At 40.2% G+C, this 23,209-nt stretch overlaps 1 non-coding gene across 1 annotated transcript; it reads right to left on the minus strand.

Annotated features, from left to right (window-relative positions):
• Nucleotides 1–11,647: 11,647 nt before the first annotated feature.
• Nucleotides 11,648–11,754, minus strand: LOC129010974 (U6 spliceosomal RNA). The gene has a single exon (XR_008493124.1). It is a non-coding gene; the product is annotated as a U6 spliceosomal RNA (small nuclear RNA).
• Nucleotides 11,755–23,209: the final 11,455 nt, after the last annotated feature.

Consider the following 23,209-nt stretch of genomic DNA (forward strand, 5'->3'; position numbering starts at 1 on the left):
TCAAACTATTTCCACTCCAGTATTTTCTTTCTCTATAGGTGGGAACATCATCCAGAAATCTGAGATGTATCCTAGACCCTTCTCTCTAATTAATCAACAAGTCCATTGATTTGTATTTCCTAAAACCATTTTTTATGTTATTCTTGCCACTTCATCTCCTCTCACCTTTGCTATCTGTCACCTGGGCTGTGGCAAGGCCCCTGGCCACTGTCCTGGCCCCATCTCACACCCCTCAAAGACATTCTCCAGAAAGCTGCCATGGTGGCTCATCTAGAGTGCGAACCTGAACACCTCATCGAAATTAAAAGCTGTTTCTCTCAGTAGGTGACGTATAGAATGGCCCTTCATGATCTGGCCCCTAATTCTCTCTTGTTACTGTCCTTCCTTCCCCTCAAATCCCAAATCATCTTCATTTGCTTTTTACCTTCTATGTTTGCTTAGAAGTTATATTCCCATTATTGTTCCAACATAATCCTCCATATCCATTGTCAAATGTCCCCTCTTCTGCGAAGTCTTCCAGATCACTTCTCTGAAGACAGAATAAATAATTCTCAAATACCATTGCTCTCCTGCTTATATCTCTATTATGGTACATATCACATGCTGTATGTACTTATTGTTTTGTTTATCCCCTCTACTAGACTGTGGCCTCCTGGAGGGTGGAAACCTTTTCTTTTCCTCTTTTCATCACAGTTTTTGTCGTGCCTCATATGGTACAACTCCATAGAGAGTGCTTATTTAACATTTTTCTTGTTATTGTTGAAATACTGTTAAAACTATAGTCAACTACTGCTGTTATGTAATGTTTAAAAACTGGAAATTCTAGCTTTATAAAATGAAAGTGACCGACTGGCAAAGAAGATCTGAAGAATGCTTATGAGTCTTTTATGTGCTTTTTTTTCCTTATTGGGTTTTGAGTATCTCCTAATCCATTAATGATGAGGAAAAGGAAGAACACCGGCAGGTTTTTATCTCAAGTCATTATTAAAACAACATTTTTTTTTTTCCAAAAATATTCTCTGTGTAAAGCACAGAGTTGTCTGTAAAATCAGCATTCGGGAAATGGCTTGGGTCTTGACCTAGTCCATAAAAATGGAGCAACACTGCTGCTTGGCCTGCAGAGCCCCTACACCTCTCTAATGTATTTTCCTGATATAGAGTTGATTCATGTTCAGGTAGAAAAGAACGTATCTCCACATCTCAGTATGTGCCAAACAGAGCTCGTCATCTTCCCTCTCCAGCCAGCGCCACCTCCTGTGCTGCCTGTTTTTGTTAATGGTATCACCATCCTCCCTGCCACCCAGGCTCAAAATCTCCCTGCTTCTCCCTCCCCCACAACAGCCCATCTGCTGTCAATGTTGCCTCCCTGTTCTCTCCCTCACCTGTCCCCTCCTCTGTTCTCATTGCTGCTGCCCTAATTCAGGTGCTTATTACCTCTTGCTTGGACTGCAGCAGTAACCTTCCCAATGGTCTCTCTACCTCCCTCAAATCAGTCTTACGTATCAGGTTAATCTGCCTGAAGCACTGCTTTCATCATGTCCCAACCCTGCTAAACACCTCTCAATGGCTCTTCTCTTCCCTGCAGAATAAAAGACACATTCATTCAAGGTGTGGCCTTTGCAACATTATTTCTCATTACTCTTTTCATGTTCCCTATGTTTCAACTAAATCAAACTACTTTTTCTTTATCACTCCCTCATTCATTGACTCACTAGATATTGAACTTCTGGGCAAGGCATGGAGGATACTGAAATGAAAGGTGGCATGTCTGAGCTCAAGCGGCTGCTGGGCTTGTAAACCTCTCTGTCCCCACTGCCTGGATGGCTCTCTTCACCCCACCCCCATCTGCCTCTGCCCAAATTCCACTTGTGTTTCAATGCCCTGCTTTCCCCAGTTCAAATATCACCTTCTTTCTGAAGCTTTCTTCTGCCTCGCCTCTTTCTCTCTCCAAGCTGGAAGAAATCAATTCCTCCTTACAGGTTATGGCCCTTCCCATGCATTCTCTTAAGGCTATGTCTCATTTTGTGTTAAAAACTCTATGTTCCTGAGAGAAAGGTCTATCAGGTTCATCTCTGCATCTAAACTAACCTTCAATAAAATGCTGTGCAAATACTAATTACTCAATTAATTTAGCTGAGTGAACAAATCTCCCAGAGATACCATGTAAATGATGCCCCCCTGAGGCTTAGAATTTAGAACTAGAAAACATTTTTTTTTTTCCTGTTCTTTGCTTCTCATTGTCAAAAAGCCTCTGGCCTTTTCACTACCATGTTCTTTTTGTCCTGGGCATGATGCCCAATTCCTCATGGATTGGAGAAGGCAATGCAAAGGGCCAACGAGGCTCCTTAAGCAGCATCCTGACTTCGTACTCCTGGAACTATGCTGTTTCAGAGCCACTGTGGTGGCTTGGTTTCTTGGTGACCTAGTGTATGTAGGGTTTATTCTACCCTCCCCTAGAGGCTGGTGGGTTCAGTCATCTGGAGCTCTCTGCTCCAATATTCGGCTGGCAAAGCAAGGCTGGGAGCCAGGAGGTGGGTGCACAGCAAAGCTTGAACAGGTGCTCCAGCCTCATGTGTAAGGGCAAAGGGTGGCTAGCTGGGTGCCAGAGCCAAAGGTTGCAGTTGCTCCAGGACATGCCAGGGCCCTGGTGAGAATCATAGTCTGATGGCACATTGGTGGGTAACAAGGAGCTGCGGATGAGTCCAAGCTAAGTCCAGGGCTTCCAAAGAGTGAAGGAACTTCATAGGTTCCTTTGGGAGCTCTCCATGGATGGAGAACTCAGATCACATTTTTTGGCATCAATGGATCTGGCCCCACCCACTTTTCTAGTCTCAGCATCCAGCACATCTCCAGGTGCAGACTCTGTTCCCCCTGAACTGCCCATTCATGGTTACTCAGGCTCACTGCCCATTTGTGCCCCTGAGATTGCCTAAGCTGGATGCCCTCCCTACTGCCTGTCCCATTCTGGGATTATGGGAATCCTCTCCTTCCAAGCCCTATTCAAATGCCACATCTACTCCATCCTTCCTTGGATGCTCCACTCAAAATGCACCACACCTTTCTCTAGTTGTAGAGCTCATTTTATTCTGCTCTTATAGATAAGGTAGGTAGTTGTTGGTAAGCCTGTCTCCTTCAGTAGATTGTAAGATCCTTGAAATTAGCCACATATTATTCAGATTTATGGCTCCAAAGTTTAACTCGGTTCCCGGAACACAGAAGCCCTGTAGCTGTCTAATAAATATTTGTCAAATGGGTATCTGAATGAAATACCATCATAGTGTTCTATGGGGAATTAATGTGCTTCCTGACAGGTTTTCTACACAGACACAGATGTCTGGTCCCCCTGAGGTATCTTGGCCCTGGCCCTGACCCTGAGGGAGTTTTCTGTCTTATGTAGTGCAGGCTTCAGCACCAGAGGCACCTGGTGAACCCCGTTCCCACTCCCGCCAACCTCACAAACACGATGCCATCCCTGAGCCTGAGAGCTAATTCTGTGAGTTGTCTCTGTCTCTTGACCCCCTCGTCCTGTTCCTTCTCCTGATGGTTTGGGGCTCCCCTGTTCCCCATCACTAATATCTTTGGCCTTGGCAATCCGTCAGCATGTAGGTGAAGTGTAGTCTTGCTCTGAGAGATGATGAGAGCAGGCACCAGCCCCCCCAGGGGCGTCTTGAGCAGTGACAAAGTGGATGCTGTGCTTTGTCCTCTGTGTACCTTCCAACCATCCCCTTTGACGCGCACATTTTTCAAAGAGCTCAGAGCCCCTGGTGTCTGTCCAGTATGAGGATGTCGTAGTGTGCTTTCTCATACAGCTTCCTGTGGCCTCATGTGCCTTTATCTCATTCCCAACAAAGCTCGACATTTCTTGAAGGAAAGAATTGTATAATATTCTAGTATTCATAACATAACATTCAGCACGTAGTAACTATATAATGAACATTGCTGAATTCTACAAATGAAACCCCTGGGCATCAGCATGAGTCATAGGCATCAAAATAAAACCACTGTGGTCTGTGATTAAAATATCTTCACTGCCGTGTTATCTATGAGAACAAATAACTGGAAATAATGACTAACCATGAGGGGCTCAAGAGTCAGTAAATGATGATTGATCACTCTGATGGAATAATATATTATTAAAATGATAATTATTACTGTAATGTCTATGGAACAATACGGAAAATATTTTTGATAGACTAGTAACTGATGAAATAAGATTTACAAAAATAGTCCAAAACTATCATTGTAATTGTCACTATGCAGTATGACAGATCTGGGAAGGTGACATGAATAAATGAACCTGGTATTAATGCTGTAAGAGTTTTTAAGTGGTTTTCTTCTATGTCTTTAAGGTTGTGACTATATCATCTTCTGTATAAAAAGTTAAGTATACATTTGAGTAATATACAAACACATAAATAATTTTTGCTTGCAACCTTGGGGCCACAAGTCATAAGAAGTCTGTCTGGCAACGGAACAGAAGTGCAAAAAGGTGACTTTCATCAATGCAAATGCTTATGTAGCTCATAGCCTTTCCACATGAATTTTGATAATGGAGGTGATGATACTGACAATCAAAATATGTTTTCTTCATTGTTCTACTGAAATCTGCAGATTAATGTGGAGACTGAAAATAACCATGAGGTCCTATGAAAAATAAGTCAACTCCAGTAAGGTTGGGAATTTTGGGGAAGAACACCAGTCCCACCTTGTGAATGGCTGATTCCTGACTATGTGGATGGAGTATGGGGGAAACTGCCCCCATGACTCAATTATCTCCCACCGCATCCCTCCCACAACAGGTGGGAATTATGGGAACTACAATTCAAGATGAGATTTGGGTAGGGACACAGCCAAACCATATCAGATTCTTTTATCAACTTCTTTCTTTTCTACTGATTGCCTACCCCTTTATATGCTCTCCCCCTTCCCTCCATCCACATAAAGATGGAGTGAGAGAAGTGGACAAAAACATTGAAAGGCTGGATTCTGTTTCCAGTCTGGTATTAAAGACCACTGACATTTTAAGAAAGCCACTGACCTAAATAAGTGCTTTCCTTCATCCACATGGCCAGCCAATCCCATTCAGCCAATCCCACACATTGAGTTCCCCCTGCTGGGTGGCAGCATTGAGCTCAGCATTGGCCACCCTTGGTTTCTGCCAGAGCTAGCTCATAGGGATCATAGGAGGATAAAATAATATATGGTGGAGGTTGTGGAAAAGCTGCACTAAATAAATGTGAGCTATTGTTAAGAAACATGGAAGCATAGCTGTTCTGGATCAGTCCACAATGCTAACAGCTGATTCAGATCTAACCAAAATTGAGACAATCAGCTACTAACAAAGCTGGGAAAAACAAAGCCCTGATTGAAATGGGCTGCAGCTGACTTCTCCAATCCTCCCAGCTGGACTCATTCAGGTTTTCACAGCAAATTGTTTGTACCTCCATCAGGGCTGATCACCCTGCGTGGGACATGAGCTCTCTGCCTATGCACCTGCCTCCTCTTCTAAGGCGTCACTTCACCCTCAAGAGCTGCTTATAAGTGTATGTGTGTGTGTGTGCATGTTTAAAATCTGAAGGCCTCAGTGAGAGAGGGAGGGAGGAAGAGAGAGGGACATATCTCCTCTCTAAGCTTGCTACTTACAACTTTCTTGAAAGATATGCAATATCTTCATATATAAGTCACTGTAAATGGATATTGGCCTTTTCCTGAATATGGCTCCTGTTCTTATTTGGGTGGAAACTAGATGAGTTAATTTAATACCTCGCTGAGGGAATGGGGAGAGGATATAAAGGGGTAGGCAATCAGTAGAAAAGAAAGAAGTTGATAAAAAAACAATCTGATATGGTTTGGCTGTGTCCCCACCCAAATCTCATCTTGAATTGTAGTTCCCATAATTCTCACGTGTTGTGGGAGGGACCTGGTGGGAGATAATTGAATCATGGGGGCAGTTTCCCCCATACTGTTCTCGTGGTAGTGAATAAGTCTCATGAGATCTGATTATTTTAAAAGGGGTTTCCCCTTTCACTTCCTTCTCATTCTCTCTTGTCTGTCACCATGTAAGTCATGCCTTTTGCTTTTCACCATGATTGTGAGGCCTCCCCAGCCACGCAGAACTGTGAGTCCATTAAACCTCTTTTTATTTATAAATTACCCAGTCTTGGGTATGTATGTCTTTATTAGCAGTGTGAAGACGGACTAATACACTATCCAAAAGGCAATCCAGTCCAAGCTGATGCAGAACCTGTTTGTTGATGAGGCGCTGGCCCTTCCCTGTGCTGCCTTGTTTGACTTCTCTGAGAAATGCTGCAATGGGGAAAGGAAGGTGATGCCTGAGTCAACTCCTTAGCCCCTCCTTCCCTAAGACACAGGGCATAGAGATATTAGTCACAGCTAATGAGGTTTGATTAAATGAATCAATAACACCAATTTCAGTCCTTTATTGTGGAGTCATTTTATTGGCATGTTGGTCATTTATAAACTTCACTGCAAACCCACAGCTAGCATTGTGTAGGGGCAGTGGCAGATGGGTATCAATTGTAGAGATATGGTAGTGCCCCTTCAGTTCACCCACTGCTATACTGGTGTTTAAAGTGGGCAAAGAGGTTCCCAGCCTCTATGACTAGCCTGTTAGAGCTCTAAGTTGTTTTTTTAGTAAATCCCAAATGAGGATAATAATACTAAGAGTCCATTAACTGAAGGCTCACTATATCCAGATCAAGTATCAACGTTTGTTGCTGTAAATTCTGTAGGATCAAAGAGTTAATAAATTGCAGAGTGAGGATTCAATTCCTGAGCATGGAACTGTGAACTCAATAAGAATCACACTGAATAATAATTTATCTAATTAACAAGTATTGACTTAGCCTTAGCATCCACTGTAGGAAAACTCTAGAGCTAGGCATTGGGAAGGATATAAAAAGTTCTGCAGCCTCATTCCATTTCTCGCCAAGCTTCAGGCATGTGATACTCACTGAAGTAATGGCTTAACACATTACGTTTCCCACCATTACTGTCACTAGAACCGTAACCACCACTGTCAGAGCTCTGCCAGAATCACCTCTACCATCACCACTGTCAACACCAAAAAACACTGTGAAGCATCTGTTTACATGTGGCCCTGTGGCACTTCTCAGAAGTGGTACTTGGGTCACAGCTACGGCATGCTGAAGGATTAGGTGGTGCTTGAATGAAGATGAGATTGACAAACTCTACTCTTAGCTTTGAGCAGGCTGCACATGCCACTCTCCTGGGAGCTGTCAATCCAGGACAGAGCATGATGCTTGCAGAATGGGAAATGAGCCTGGTTTACATAATGTTTTAGGGGGAGTTGATGGTTGAGGTGTCAATCTCCTTTTCTGAGAGCCCATCTGTGCTGATTTCTCTTCCTGATCAAAGTTCCTACCAACCTGTCACAAAGGGCATCCTATTACATCAGGTGGTGTCTCACCTATGTGAAACTAGAAAGGGTGCTAAACATACCAAGGCAGTATTTTAAGCCAACTGTAACCTCTTGAAACACACATGAGGCAAATCTAGAACCAGAGACATAAAAAGTGAGTCAGAGTCTATACGGAGAACTTTATATACAAACAAATTTCATGTACATGGATATACTATTCAGATGTACTTATATTCGTTATATTATTCCAATCACAGAACCAAAGGAGACCATGTACTCTCTCAAACACGCAAATCCCACCCTTCTTATCTCCATGCCTTAGCTTATTTCCTATCTACAGCCTGAAATGCCCTTTCTCTGAATCTGTAAATATACAAATACAATTGTTATGGGTTGAATTATATGCACCAAAAAATGCTCAAGTCCTAACCCCCAGTACCTGTCACCATGACCTTATTGGAAATTGAGTCTTTGCAAATGCTCACATTTAGATGAAGTCATTAGGACAGGCCCTAACACAATATGACTGGTGTCCTCATGAAAAAGGGAAATTTGGAGATAAAGACAGCTGTGCATAGAAGAAAGATGATGTGAAGACACAGGGAGAACATCATCTATGAGCCAAAGAACGTGTGAGGCTACCAGAAGCTGGGAAAGACGCCTGAAACAGATTCTGTCTCACAGCCCTCAGAAGGAACCAACCCTGTTGACACCTTGACTTCAACTTCCAACCTCCAGAACTGTGAGACAATCAATTTCTGTTGTTCTAAGCCACCCACTGCATGGCAGCCCCTGGAAAACCACCACACAAATCAAATCTCAACATCAACCTGCTTCCCATAGAACATCTTCTCTGAGTGTAGCCTGGTATTTAAAAGAACATTGAACTGTAGGTCTTTGTTGACTGACTCACTGTTGGACCCCTGATGAATGACACTATACTAGACCCTGTGATGATACAAACGTGATATGGTTTTACTGTCAAGACTCTTCTAATCTTTGTGCATGACAACACATAAACTCTATGTGTACCTGTAAGGCAGGATAACATAGGTGCTAAACAGATTCAGAATGACAAGTGACAAGAAAAGAGCTATCACAGGGAGGGCTCTGTGGAGGAGATGGTGGGCTTGTGAAGTGGCTCAGGTAGTGGTTATCTCCCTCTGGACAGCATAGGAGACCCCACTAATAATCTTGACTCTGCCTGCCTATGCTACCTTGTCTAAGTAGCCTTGGAGGTCAGAGCAGGTCCTCAGTCTGTGGTCCTGGGATGCTGTGGACAGGCAGGTCATCATAGTTAAGGGAATCCTAGGTAGGTTCTATGTTTTGCTTCCCTTTCTGGAGACTTCTCTGGTGCTTACAGGGGATTGTGGGAAAGTTGAGCATCAGCAGTCTGGGGGGGTTCATGTGTATGGAATGTGGAAGCTACACAACATGCCTCTTTCTTGCTTGCATTGCTGCAATAAAAACTCCCCTGGCTGGGGGAGTCTGGGCTGATAATAGAAAGTGATGTAGGCCATGGTTGTCCTTCAACCTAGAGCTGAATCCCAGTGATGGTCTTTAGGATCCTAAAGGGCTTTGAGGATCCTCAAGAATATGCCTTGGTCCCTTTCCTAGTCTCTTTACCTTGCCCCATCTTGTCCCCCAAGCACTCAGAATTTTGATATGCTTTTATATGGCCAAATGATACCCAAACATTTGAATGCTCTTTTCTTTTCTCACTCGGCTCTGTTTTGGTAACCTGCCTAACAGATCTACTTGTGCTTTTTCCTATGCTTCATTTATTTCCCCCATTTTTAAAATTAGGCATTCATTCTAGCATTTATCCAATACTTATTAACTGATTACTTTTTTTTTTTTTTTTTTTAAGGGACAGGGTCTCCTCCTGTCACCTAGGCTTGAGTGCAGTGATGTGATCATAGCTCACTGCCGCTTTGAACTCCTGGGCTCAAGTGATCCTCTTGCCTCAGCCTCCAGAATAGCTGAGACCACTGGTATCTACCAGTACAACCAGCTAATTTTTTAATGTTTTGTAGAGATGGGGTCTCACTATGTTGCCCAGGCTGGTCTTGAACCCCTGGCCTCAAGCAGTCCTCCTGCCTTGGCCTCCCAAAGTGTTGGGATTATAGGCATGAGCCACTGTACTTGGCCCCATTAACTGATTACTCTTTAAATCCAAGACTTTTTCTAGTATCTGATTGGGGTTGGCAGAACCATACGGAAAATGAACATGGGAATGAAGCTGACCTGGATCTCATCCTCAGAAACTTAGAACGCCGTAGGATTCATACATCTGGACTGCGAGGTGGAGTGAGACACACATCACCAGATGGCTGCTATTCAACATCTTGGGCAGGAAACTTTAAAGAAGCAGAAACAATAGCACTCCCAGTTGGCTGGTGGTGGGGAGGTGGGACAGGGTAGAAGGAGTCTTCCCTGCTGGCCAGGTTTTCACCAGAAATACTGCCCACCATGGAGCAAGGCCTTGCCCTGACCTTAGTGCTAATAACTCAGGAAGCACAGGTCCAGAATAATAGCAATGTTCCCTTTGACCATCTGTGTCCTGAAGATGCCCCCTAGTTGACCTTCCCAACAAGCCTGCTACCTCCTCCATGAAGCCATCCTGATAATCTCAGGTAGCACTAATGGCTCCATTTTAACTTCTCATTAGTACTTATACCATGCCTTATATTTTAATTACATTGACTTCAGCCCCTAGATATAAGTACTTGGAGATTAGAAAATATATCCAATTCATGTTTTTTATCATTCTGAAGCCTGGCATATTCCCATTTTTCAATATGGATCAGTAAATAAGTCAACAAATATATATTGATTGAGTGCCTATTAAGTGTTGGGCACTGAGCTATGCTCTGGAGATCAATACTTTGAACAGAACCGTGTCAATGGTTGCAGTATGATCTGTTCTTATTTGACTCCATTTCCTTTCAGCCTCCACCTCCCTGACAGACTTACTGACCACACCTGTGGGCTTGTGCCCCTCTCAGCAAAAGAAACATAAGATGCTCCCTGATGGTGCTGGGAGGCGCCTCAATGTACAGGTGTCCTGGTTGTGATGCCTCATATCTGTAGTCAGGACAGCTTGCTGGGTCCTGTCTTGCCCAAATCCCTGGTTTCCAGCTCCTTGCCTAAGATCCAGGTCCCTGCGTGGCTAGACTTGCCTGACTACTCTCTTCTCACCTAACTTTTGACCCCTTGTATGGCTTGACCATCAGCTCTTAGATATCCCCTCAAATCTGGCTTCATCAGGCCAAGCTGCTGATGCCCACCATAAAACCTGTCTTACCATCTTGGACCTGGGTTTCCAGTCTTTATGACACACATGTTCTCAGGCAAGAAGAAAGGAAGGACAAAATGATAAATAGGTATGCCAATATAAGTGTACTTGTCAGTTGGAAACCTGAGAATTTTGTCTTATCAGATTAAAAAACAAAACATTCAATAAGAATATAAGTTGGGGAAAAGTGAAGTTAAGTGTTTTAAGATCTTTATACTACCTGTAATGAGCATAAATATATTGTGTAAGTTTAAAATATTAGAAGTTATGTATGTTTCAATGTTGAGGGTAAATATTAAAATAATACAAACAGTATAACTCCCTAGCAGAAGGAAAACAGAAATAATAAAAATAGACAAACCCAAAAGAAGGTAATAAAAGAAGCAAGGCAAATATAAAAACAGAACAAAATTTTAACCCCCAAATATTAGAAATTTAAAAATTTTAAATGGATTAAGTTCTCCAGAAAACACAAAGATTTTCAAGCTGTAGTAAATACATATACACATGACATCATAGAAAAATAAATTAACATGAAAGAGTACTATATTGTATAAATACTCATATTTTTGTATATATGCACTTATAAATATGCACACATACATTCCTGTGTATAATATTTTCAAGAGACATGTCTAAAATGTAAGCATACAAAAAGGTGACATATAAAAGGATGGAAAAAATATAGCTGGAAAATAGTAATCAGTAGACATCTTAGAAGAATACACTAATATAAAACAAAATACACTCTAAACATTATTAGAGAAGTATAAATTCACAAGGAAAATGTTTTAATTAACACAATTATTACAACTTGATATGTAAGAACATAAAATAAAGCCTTGTAATATATATGAAAAAATTTATAGAATTGAACAAGGTATGCTGTCCCCGAAAGCCAAATAAACAAAGAATTGCATGAGGAAAAAAGCATAATAGAAGATTTTTATTATATGAAATGCTTTACGTACCTGCATGTCATCTTTGTGCAAGGGCCATGCTAATCTTCTCTGTGTTGTTCCAATTTTTGTATATGTGCTGCAGAAGTGAGCACAGAATAGGAGATTTTAATATACTTCTGTCACAGATATATCTTGCAGAAAAAGAATAATGACACAGAAGATTTAAACCAGATTAAAAATCTGACCTGTTGAATGGATATAGAACATTGTACCAAAAAATTACAGAAAACATTTCTTTCAGGCACACAAATAATATTTATAAAAATCGATTATTTCTGGACTTTGAGTCAATCTCAATAAATTTTACTGGATTGAAATTGTATCTAGCATGATTTCTAATAAAAGCAATTAAACAAGAAATTAACAAATACAATATTCCCATAAAATGGCAAATTTGAACACACTTCTTAATAGTCAAAGACGTGTGGACAGATAACAAAGTATAGTGTTTATTAGGACATATTTTGAATTAAGGAATTGTGAAAATACTACTGAAAATTTGAGTGTGCTAGAGCTGGCTCATATTAGCTTGCAATATTAAATGTTAAATATTCAGAAAATTTTCCAACAGGTTGTTAAACAATTTGTAGCTTGAAATTGGTCATGGTGGAGTATTTACAAGACAGATATGAAATTGGCATGCTACAAATCAGGCCTTTTTTCCTTTTCCTTTTTAATATTTTTACAAGCTAGTTACCACAAAACCATGGAAAGCAGTTAGAACATGAGATAGAGGGAAATGTATAGCCTCAAAGGCATGGATTGGAAAAAAGATAAGAAGTTTCAACTTCAAAATTAGGAAAAACAAAGCAATATAAATCCGAAGAATGTAGATTAAAAGAAACAAGATAAATTAATGAAATAGAAAAATATTATATAAAATAGAGATTAAACAAAATCAAAACTTATTTCTTTAAAACTATGACTAAAATTGACAAACCTCTGGTGAAATTGACTAAGAAGGTGAAGAAATGTACAAATAATATTAGGAATGAAAAAGTGAACATTACTACAGATGCAGTACACATTAAGATAATAGGATACATGAAAAGCTTAATGCCAATATATTTGAAAATAAATATGAAATATATACATCCTTGGAAAAATGTAACTTGCCAAAATCTTATTCATGAAGAAATAAGAATCCTGAATTGTTCTTTAATTATTAGAAAAAAATCTTATCTAGAACACTCTAGGCCCAGATGATTTTATCAGTAAGTTCTATAAATGTCTGAGAGAGAAATATTTCTAGTTCATACACATTTCTTCAGACAACAGGATAATAGGGCACTTCATTATGTTTTATGAGGCTATATGTAATTTTGATTGTAACACTCAACAAAGGCAAAATGAGAAAGAAAAATTAGAGCCCAATCTTATTCATGAATGTAATATAAAATGTAAAGTACAATCAGTAAACTGAAATCAGGAATATATAAAAAATGTATATATCATGACTAATTTGGGTTTTTCTTAGGAACCCAAGATTAGCGTGACTTTGGAAAAGCAATCCATGCAACTCACCACATTAACAAAAAAGAAAAATGATGTGATTATCACAGACTTAGGGAGATTACTTGGTAAAAGTCAACATTCATTCATAAAACTCTTACCAAAACAGGATTAGAATAGTATCTACTACAGTCTTATTGCAAATATCACGTTTAATGTTGAAACTTTGAGAATACTTTTGAAATTTGAAACAAGACAAGAATTCCCACTATTGTTCCTTCTATTCAATTTTGTTCTGGAGTTCCTTGCTGGCTCAGTAAAATAACAAAAAGAAATAAAAGGTGTGAGAATTGAAAAGTGGGGAAGAGTAACTGCCATTATTCATAGATGAGATCTGTAGAAAATCCAAAGGAATTCATAGGAAAATTATTATAATTAATTTGAGAGTTTGACATGGTTATAGCATTCACATTCAATACTCAAACAATAAATTTAATTCATATAATCAAGCACGAAATTGAAAATGAAATAAAAGTGCTACCGTTTATAATAGCATAAAACAAGATGATATCCTTGGGAATAAAACTAACAAAATATTTCTGTTTAAGACTTCTCCCAAGAAAATTAAAAGTCTTATTGAGGCATTAAAAAAGAAAACAAAATAAGTGGATTGTATAGTAAGTTTATAATCAGAATAGTTGATTTTTGTAAAAATGTCACTTGAATTCTAAGTTCCACACAAACCCAAACAAAACTTCATGAATTTGTATTTTTTCTTTAACTTGGCAGGCTGATTTTAAAATTTATATGAATATGCAAAAAGTTAGAATATGTAAGATACTCTTGAAGTAGAACTCACTAGCTGTATCATATATCAAGATTAGTGGGAAAAGCAAGGATTTTTCAACAAATTACTGAAGCAATTAGGTACCCACATGGGAAAAAAGTGTGACCTTTACCTCATACCATATACTACAAAAGTCAGTTTCAGTGGATTAAAGACTATGGGTGGAAGAAAAATCAATTACAAAAGATATGACATCAGAAAAAAAAAATAAACCACAGAGTTGGAGAAAATATTTTTAGCTTCTATAACAAACAGCAGAGTAGTATCAGAAACATTTAATGAATTCCTCCAAATCACTAAGGAAAAGGCAAACCAATTTTCCCATTTTACTCAGTGGGACAAATGAGTAAAAGGCTTAAACAGATGCTGTACAAAAAGGAAATGCAAATGGAACTAAATATAAGATTAATCAGTAAATCAAATATAGTCATAAAGAGATTTCTTACATACTTACTTCATGGGCAAAAGCCAGGAAGTTCTGCCCATGAAAAGGTAGTAGAAAATTGGAAGCTCCTCCACTGCTGGTGAGAGTATAAGTTGGTGCAACTACTTGGAAATCAGTTTGGCATTACTTAGTATATTGCTTCTAAATATACACACCCAGAAATATAATCCTGGGTATGCATCCTAGCAATTTTGTGCATATGTGTACCAATCAACCTTTACAAGCATGTGCATGGCAGCACTGCAGCACTGTTGGTAATAACTCTAGCATTGATACAATCTAGATACCCATAAACGGAATAGATGAATTATACTTTGTAGTATATTCACACAATGAAATACCGTACAGCAATAATAGTGCCCCAGCTCCACAGTACATGCAAATCTCAAACACAGTATCTAATGAAAGAAATGAGATTCAAATAATACAGAATGAATCCCTTTATATATATTTCCAAAACAGGGAACAAGACTTTAGAGTTGCATCATTAGTGGTAAAACCATAAAAAGCAAAGAAATGACAATTACAAAAGTCAATGTTTTAGTGACCTCTGAGAGGAAATGGTAAAGTAGTAATCAGTAAAGGGACATACATGACCTTCTATGGTGAAGGTTCCTTTTTGGCCTGGCTGGTGGACATGTGGGTGTCCTCTGTATTTTATTTATTTGTTAAACTGCATATGTGTTTTGTGTACTTTTTTGCACATATACTCATATATCATAACTTTGTTAAAAGGATAGGGGAAGATTAAATTATCATCCCTGGATGGCAGTGTCCATCTGCTAACGGCTGTGGAAGATACTTGATCCACAGAAGTTGTGGTAAACTTTGAAGAATACGTGGAAGAAAAAAAAAAAAAAAAAAAAAAAACCCAGAGCAGTCCATCTGGGAGCCAAGGACACCGAGTCTAAGACTTTTGGAAAGAAGGACTTGAGAAGGAATTTTCTGTTCATTGTTTCAGCTTCTCTTGCAACAAGCCTTGGCCCTGAGCAGTCACTTAACACACATCAACTGAGCACCATTAGTGTGCCAGCAACCTGTGCTAGGCACCGGGGATGCAGAATGCAATAATACTTGGCCTTCAGAGTTTACCACCCATAGAAAAGATGAAGGAGGAAACCAATGATTATAGTAGGGTGCAGGCTAGTCTAAGGGCAGAGATGTCTTCCCAGAAGAGAAGACACCTTAGCTCTGTTTTAGAGGACAACTGCCAGGCAGAGTAGTGAAGGATAGTCCAGGAGAAGGGAACTGCATGAGGATAAACAAGAAATAGCAGGTGCATGCTAGAAACAACAGGTCTAGATGTCTGGAGTGCTCTTTAGCATATGCAGAGCTGACCTTTTATCCTGTGTTGAAGGTTTATTGTTTGAACCTCATCTATCCCTGGAATGCTGCAATGATGGATTAATTAAATCTAGAAGGTCTTTACAGCTTTAAGAGTCACAGAGTATTCCTGGAAGGGATATTCTTAAGGGGTTCAAATCAGTATTAATATCAACACATTTTTACTGAGTACCTGCTATAAGCCAAACGTGTGCTCAGCTGGCAGACGTAGAAGGCAGGATGTGGGGAAGTTAGATAAAAAGTATTTCTGTTGAGCCCACAAAATATAAAGGTGATAATACTTTACATTTATACAGCATTTTGCCATTTTTAAACTTTTCCACAAATATTTGGTTTAAGGAGGAGAGAGCTCTGACTAGGGATTTTGAGTAGGATTGACACATGCCATACACAGCAGTAGCAGGAGATCTCTGTCATGGACTGCTGACCCCTAGTCCGGGATTTATTAAAGGCTGACAGAGGAAGATGAAGACACTCTGCTCTTCTTGTAGCATTACTAGGTGGACTGGAATAAAGTGGTTTAGCCTTTCAGGGCTGGATTTTCCCTTTGGTAGAATTGCTTTGACATCCTTAGCAGAAAGGTTTTCATAAGGGCCTGCTCAATAGAGTTGTTAGCAATAGAGCAACAGCAATAATAATCCTGTAAGTGTAATCCAGGCTGAGGCAGCAGGAAAAAAGGCCACAGGAGATGCACTCCCAGGTTTACCTGGAAACAGAGGATGACTAGTGCTATGTAATGCCTTCTCCTTTCATCGCAGTCTCCTGAAAATAGCAAAGAGTTTAAAGTAAAAAGATGTGGTTTTAGCATTGGTTCAATCACTACTTAGCTATGTGACCTTAGGCAAGCTATGGAACCTCTCTGAGACTCAATTTTCTCACCTGTAAAATGAGGATGATAACCTCTGCCTGCCTCAGTGATTATGGGATGGAAATGAGATTAGTGTCTGCGAAAGGTGTTTCCAATGGAAAAGCTTGTCTCAAATGAGGAAATTATGTTTTTGTTGTTTGTTGTTTTAACTCAGTCCTTTTACAGGATCTGCTTGGTTAGCTCTGTTGTCAGGCAGAGTTTATTAGAGTTTATTTTTTATATTTTGTCTTCTGCAAGGTAGCTCCCTATTCTGTCTACCAAATAGCAAATTGCTACATTGTTTCTTTATTGTTTGACACTTAGGTTCTCAGCCTAATAGTCTGTTTACTTAAATATTTCAGAGCCTCTTAGCATTTCAAAAGAGTGTTTTTAAAAATCAGCTATGAAAAAACCAGATGAGTAAATAGAGGCACAGTTGCTCACTTTTCTAGGCTCAGCAGTTATCTATTGAATTGTACACATGCAGAGAGAAAAAACAAAAAATAATAAAACACATTAGCTTGGGAACAGACATAGGAATTATCTATAAATTTGCTAATCAGTGCTGGTCCTTGGTGGTTAATTCAACCTCCACCTGAAAGCCGGGTTTGGAAAGGACAGATCCGAAGAAAGTTTTTGTTCTCCTAAACAGCAGGTCAGAAGCAGTGTCTGCTGCAATCTGATAGTCTTGTTGTAAGACACATAGCGACAGAGGTTCCCTACAGCTTTGAAAAGCAGAAACCTGGAGGTTCTCACTGACTTTGAATTCTGGATCTTGACTTCCCTTTCTTTTGTAATGTTACAGCCCCACTGAGCTTGGTTCTAGAGGACATTTGATTAAAATGTTATTTTTAGCAAATACATAATTTTCTACATTAAAATTCAAAAACCCAAGAGGACAGCTTAGGCTTATAACTGTGCGATGCTGTCGGCCACTGGTGTCCAACAGAATCTGAACAAGAAGAAAAGGGAAAAATAATCCAGCCCACGAAATGCGTCCTGGCCTTAAGAAAATTTTGTCAAAGCCCCGGTCTCCAAATACACCACCTTCCTTGGTGCTCACAGCATTCATAACCCCCTCTACTGGGAACCAATTGTCCAAGGGACGTGTCCTTTTCCAGACTGAGGAACAGCTCTGGAGATGGGCTGTAGCCCAGATGTCAGGAGATGGGCAGGCTGTGGAGAAGGAGGAGGTGCTGAGCTCCCTGCCTTGTTCAGCACAGGCCTAAATTTGCTGTGATACGATTCAGCGTGTGCTGCCCCGACACTGAATATAGTCGCAGCTCTGAGTCAGCCTCCGGCCCCATTTTCTCATGGCTTTAGAAGCCGTGTGCTGCTGGGGGCAGACATGGACACCAGTGTCCCAGCAGGATTCACTTGCTCCTGGTGTCAGATCAAGGTCCTCACAGGGCTTGACCTCCTGTCCCCACTGCATGTTTCCAAAGATGCACCAGCCCACTTGGCAGGAGACCGAAAGTCTTTGACGTCTGTGAAGTTAGAGCAATAGAAAGTCCTTTCTGGTTAATTTAGATTAATAGAGGTTTATCATATATAGAACTTGTATATTTCCAGTTTTGAAGGGATTGAAATGTATTTCCTATGCACTTACTGCATTTCTAGTGCTTAGGTCTGTATCTTAAGATGTTTAAAACTTGGCCGGGTGTGGTGGCTCATGCCTGTAATCCCAGCACTTTGGGAGGCCAAGGTAGGTGGATCACCTGAGGTCAGGGGTTCGAGACCAGCCTGGCCAACATGATGAAACCCTGTCTCTACTAAAAATACAAAAATTAGCTGGGCATGATGGTGGGTGCCTGTAATCCCAGATACTCGGGGAGCTGAGGCAGGAGAATCCCTTAAACCTGGGGGGTGGAAGTTGCAGTGAGCCGAATCGCACCACTGCACTCCAGCCTGGGTGTCACATATATATGTGTGTGTGTGTGTGTATGGTAAACAGTTTAAAACATGAGAAACAATTAAGAAGCCCTGACCAGGAAAGAAATTGGGATTCAGACAAGACAGCAATCAAGGAGAGAGTTGTGATCTGAGATGATTTTCCAGAGTAGTTAAGATATTCCAGGGCTTTGAAGCACCAGCAGGATTTACCTGGGTTTGAGGGAGGAAAAACAAGAATGGCAGAGAAGTGAGAATAAATGCATAGTTCTTATCAAAAAAAAAAAAAGAATAATTTAATCTTTCTTTGCCTGCTCAGATGTCTTTACAGAAATCCAGGATCCTTCTAGATCACGATGGGCAGTGTGCAGAAGCATCAATTAGGAGTGTACCAGGTGACAGAACAGTGTTGACAGCTTTCATTTCAGTTCTCAGGTCTCCTTTTAGAGACATGAGAATGATTTTTTTTTTTTTTTTTTTTTTGAGATGGAGTCTTGCTCTGTCACCCAGGATGGAGTGCAGTGACATGATCTTGGCTCACTGCAACCTCCACCTCCTGGGTTTGAGTGATTCTCCTGCCTCAGCCTCCTAAGTAGCTGGGACTACAGGTGCGTGCCACAATGCCTGGCTAATTTTTTGTGTTTTTAGTAGAGACGGGGTTTCACCGTGTCAGCCAGGATGGTCTTGATCTCTTGACCTTGTGATCTGCCCGCCTCAGCCTCCCAAAGTGCTGGGATTACAGGCGTGAGCCACTGGGCCCGTCCTGAATGTACTTTTTCAAAGTTAAAAAATAGAAACCTAGTGAGAATGCCAGAACTTTCTTATTGGGCTAGTGAAAGCACCGGGGTATTTGCATCCTGTCAGGGGAATCAGCCTCTTACCCCCACATCCACCTCTCACTTACTTCGTAAGCTGGGGTCACAAAGGAAATATTGTTTTATGCCTTAGCCTGAAAAATGGAATTAATAACAGGTTCCCTTGTGTATAAATAAAGCCTCATCAGTGATAAGCATTATGTATACTATTCCTTATGCTGTTAAGAAGAAAAGATTAAAACAGTTTCAAAGAATTATGATGATGATTACATGTGCCTGGAGACTAGGGATTGATTTTCAATTCATTGACAATTTAATAAGTTCTTGCTGTTGTCTTAAAATTGGAAGGGACATTCCAACTGGAATTAGAATTGGAAGAGGTTAATCTACTGGAGAAATCTTGGGTTTTGGGTTTAGAAAAGCTTGACTTTGAATTCTGAATCACTTACTCTTTGCACCATTTTTCCTTCCTTCATTAAAGAAATATGTATTAACCTCCTATGAGGAGTTGTAAATTAAGCTTTTGGAGACTCAGTTTCCTCATCAATAAAATAAAAATTAAAGCGTAGCTCTCCTGAGGTTATGATAGTATCGGGCATATAGTAGACCTTAAATTAGTATTAGTTATCCTCTTGCAATTAATAGATGAAGGAATTGAATAAGACACGGCTACTTAGAAAGCTTAAAGTATATGCAGGAGGGAAGTCATGGCGGTGCCGGATTATAAGACCAGGCGGAATGCAGCTAGAGGTGGGATATAAATGAGCTGAGATTGTCTGGATGGACAGGAGAGGGTGCTTTAAAGGATTGAGGCCATGATGGTTGAATGGAGAATGTGGATCCTGATGTGCTGAAGCGGGTGCCCCAGAAACAAACATGGTGTGAAACGACACAAAGTGTCCCATGTCAAACTTTACCTTGTTTACCACTTAGTTTAAGGTTGGCTTTTTGGGGAAGGTGCATGCATGCATTCTTCTTTTCATTTATTAATTCATTGAAGAAACATTTATTACCCTTCCCTGTGTTGGGCATTTTCCTAGCACTGGGGATGCAATCAAAGAACTTATAGAAGAGGGGAGAAGAAAAACAAGTAAACAGACCTTATAAATTGGTGTGATAAATATTAAGATGGTGATAAGACATATGCCTTAATGCCTCCTGAGGGTGGCACAAAACTCAGAGTTGGTCCTAGATTTGCCACTCACTGGCTGTAGTATCTTACGAGGATCAAGCCTCCTAACCTTCATTGTCTCCTCTGCTCTCTGCTTTATTGATTTGAGGATCAATTGAAATCATGTACTGAAGAGCTCTTTGGATTCCCTGTTATATAAATGTACATTTTAATAATCATCAATGAATCCATCATACTTATGCCAGGTCTGACCCTCTTTTAATTTTCCTGTAATAAATAGCATCTGTCAGACACATTTTATTACCAGCTCCACCTTTCTTGGCCTGGCTTCTTTTTTATTTGAACCTGTTTAACTCTTACTGTGTAGTTCTTTCTACCAATGTGGTTGTATCCATGCCTGTGTGTCCTGTGGAATTTTAGGGAAGTCTAATAAGGTTTTAAACTGCCTTTGGAAAGGGGGAGGAGGACTGATCATTAATGAGGAAAAGACTAAGGCATAAAGAGTTAGAGGGGAGAGTTGAAAGAAAGATCAAAGCAAGAATGTGGAGGGTGGGGTTGAGCAGCAGAGGGGACAGAGATGGAAATAAAACCCAGAAGAATAGAAAGAGTTGAGAGGGAAAGGCGGAGGAAGAGACAGATGCAGCCCTCCAGCTGGTGGAGGAGAGAAAAAGGTGCCTCCCATTTAAAACTGCACATATCTCTATCTGTAATATTTCTGCTGATGTCTGAATAGAGAGAAAAATGTGTGTGTGTGTGTGTGTGTGTGTGTTTGTTAATAACAGCCATCTATTTATAGGTCTTAAATTATACACCATGAAAGCCTCTCTAAGACAAGATGTGTTATTTGGCTGCCAGAAGAAAAAGTTAAAAAAAAAAAAAGCAAAAAGAAGCTTCTAGATTTTTCTTCCTTTTCCTTATCCTCTGTCTGCCATATTCTTATGGTTAATGACAACTGTCAACTCTGTATTTTGGACCCAAAAGCCAAAGAAATGAAAAAGAAATTATTGAAGATCTTTCTCCAAGAGGAGGGACCTGCATAGGTTTCCTGAGAATGATGTCCCCCAAATCACATCCTTTTCTAGCTTAATTGGAGGGGTGAGATCATAACAGCGTCTTTCCCAACTCCTTTGTATTTCGGAAGGTAAGAATAAGGCCCAGAGGGTGGTCCTGCCCAAGGTGACCCAGCAGGCTGGTGACAGAAGAGTGTCTGCTAGTTCAGTCCAGTGCTCATTTTACCATGGTGCCCACAAAGACATCGCTCTGTCTTCCATGCCAGTTGACTTCAGTCCTCTTACTCATATATGAAACCAAGAAGATTCAGTTTACTTTTCCCTCTGATGTCATCTTTCCAGAGCACTGTCTAAATCCCCCAATGACCTCAAGATAACCTTCAGGTAAAGGGAATTTCACACCTGGTTCCAAGTTCATTGTCAGTAGAATAGAGTGGTTAAGAGCATGGGCTTTGGTGTCAGACTGGAGTATTCTGGTTACTAACTGTGTAAGTTATTCAATCTTAATACCTGTTTCCTCATCAGTAAAGTAAGGATAATAATAGAACTTCTCTTGCAAGATGGTTATAGAGTATAAATGAGGTAATATATATATAAAGTGCTTAGCAAAAGGGCTGGAATATAGTAGCCCCTCAATCATTTAAAAAATTATTGTCGTAACATTCTGATGGGTTACAAAATCTAGGACTCCAAGGATAAGAGCTCTGATTGTGAGCTTTAAATGAGTATCCACCACTTTTTAAAAGGTCCTAGTGTATAGGATGATGATGGAAGAGGTGAAGACCAACAAGCAGCCTGCAGAGTCAAGCTACAGGTAATCGACAATGCCAGTGACAAGGAAGAAAGACCATGGTGGGAAGACCTGGGGAGAAATGGCAAGAAGCAGTCACTGAGTACTGGAGGAGGGATGGACTTGCGGGAAATAAACCATGTCTTCTGCCCTCCTCCTCTCTATAAAAGCCTTGGGATGTCAATTCTGAACTCCTACTATATGCCAGGAGGAGGGACCACTTGCCAAGTTCTGTAGCTGGAAACGCCTTCCTCATCTCACATACCAGTCAGTCCTCCAGCCTTCACCCATACGTGGTTTGGCTTATGTTCAACTACTTTAGCACCTTTGCTAGAGATTTAACGTTTTCTTTTGTGAAATATTTATGACTGTTTTATTTGATTCAGTGACTTTTCTGTGATTTGAGAGGAGATTATGACCAGCATTTCAGAGAAGGTGTGTCCAAGGCTCTGTGTTCAGTAATTGTCTTCTTATGTCCCAAGGAGGTGGGGCTCTTCCCACTACACCACACAGTTCAATTTCATAATTTTAACCTCTCTTTCGTTCTCACATATGCATTCAGAGGCACATGCACACACACTTTTAAAAATCACCAAAGCATTAGTATTGAGAATATCTGGCTTAGGGTTAAGCTGAACAATACATTTCTTCTTTTCTTTCTTCACAGGGGACTACAGGCTCTAAAAATCAAGTTCAAGCAGACGGTAAGGGAGATATACATGAAACTTACTATTATTAAAGTCTAACATTTCAGTGAAATTTTCATTCTGCATCTTTTGCAAACAATCCAAAGATAGGATTGTTATATAATTTATCTCTTATAATTATTTATGACCGTGCTCTGAACTTAGTAGGGTTTCAATAAGTGTAATAAATGAAACTGATTAAAAGCTCTTAGAACAGGAGCTGGGGTAGGGAGTATTCTTAGGAGGACTCAAATGTTGATATGCACAGGCTTGTTAATAACATTAATAG

Source organism: Pongo pygmaeus, chromosome 10, assembly GCF_028885625.2.
Source record: "Pongo pygmaeus isolate AG05252 chromosome 10, NHGRI_mPonPyg2-v2.0_pri, whole genome shotgun sequence".
NCBI classification, from domain to species: Eukaryota; Metazoa; Chordata; class Mammalia; order Primates; family Hominidae; genus Pongo; species Pongo pygmaeus.